General features: G+C 38.0%; 1 non-coding gene across 1 annotated transcript; it reads right to left on the bottom strand.

Moving 5' to 3' along the window:
• Positions 1–391: 391 nt before the first annotated feature.
• On the bottom strand, positions 392–485 carry TRNAI-UAU. The gene is made up of 2 exons: positions 448–485; positions 392–427 (listed from the first exon to the last, which is right to left on the bottom strand). It is a non-coding gene; the product is annotated as a tRNA-Ile (tRNA).
• Between the last annotated feature and the right edge of the window lie 661 nt (positions 486–1,146).

Genomic DNA, 1,146 nt, shown 5'->3' with positions numbered 1-1,146 from the left:
TGATACTGAATGTGTGTATATACACTCAGTATTATATACTGTACTTTCTTTTACAACTGAACTTATTGCACAAGTAATAATTTTGCTTCAGGAAAATCAAGGAAAAAACCCTTTTATTTAAATTGCAATTACCAAAATATATGCTACTCCCTACAGTTTAGTCCAGTTATCATAAGAGAACTACCATAGAATATCAGGGTTGGAAGGGACCTCAGGAGGTCATCTAGTCCAACCTGCTGCTCAAAGGAGGACCAATCCTTAGACAGATCCCTAATTGGCCCCCCTCAAGGATTGAACTTGCAACCTTGGGTTTAATAGGCTAATGTTCAAACCACTGAGCTATCCCTCCCCCTAATGAGGCAGGTGATGCCACTTGGTTAATGAAAGCCAGTGCTCCAGGTAAGGCTTGAACTCACAACCTCAGCATAGCTCTGCTCAGAACTGCCCTATAAGTACTGTGCGCTAACCAATTGCACCACTGGAGCACCTGCACTACTAGAGCACCTTTTAAAAAAGGTAATTTAAACAGGAGCAATCCTCAGGCAGATTTTTACTCCAGTTCCCTAAATGGCCCCCTTAAGGACTAAACTCACAACCCTGGGTTTAGGAAGCTAATGCTCAAACCACTGAGCTATCCTTGCACAAGCATAATTTACATTAGTGAAATACTTAGGGTATTTTTGATAGAGTCACCAGAGGACAACTAAGGGACATCATATCAAAAGATCACTATGGGTTTTTGTACCTAATCCAGTGAAGATTCTTAATGCTTCTCTTTAGTTTTGCAGTGCTTATCACATCATAGTTACTTTTCTAAGCTCTCATACTGTATGAAATGTATTTTACTTACTACATTTCTCCTGTTGGCTTGTACTTACAGACTTTTCACAAATAGGCAAGAGAAATATTTTAAATTCCTCTGGCATTCTAAGGACAGAAATTTTGAATAAAAAGTTCAACTTTAAGTGTCATCAAAGCTGAATAGAATTTGATCTTAAAACATTCAGATACATTTCAGTTTGGGGAGGGAAACAATAAAAATATGAAAACCCTTAGTATGTTGCATTTGCTCCAACTGAAAGAGGAATGGTAGAATAACAGAACTGAAGTCAGCTGTAGAATAGGATCACTGTAAAGAAGTGATAA

The sequence above is a fragment of the Mauremys reevesii genome, linkage group 1, assembly GCF_016161935.1.
Source record: "Mauremys reevesii isolate NIE-2019 linkage group 1, ASM1616193v1, whole genome shotgun sequence".
In the NCBI taxonomy this organism is placed as follows: domain Eukaryota; kingdom Metazoa; phylum Chordata; order Testudines; family Geoemydidae; genus Mauremys; species Mauremys reevesii.
This window is presented reverse-complemented; position numbering and strand designations above follow the sequence as displayed.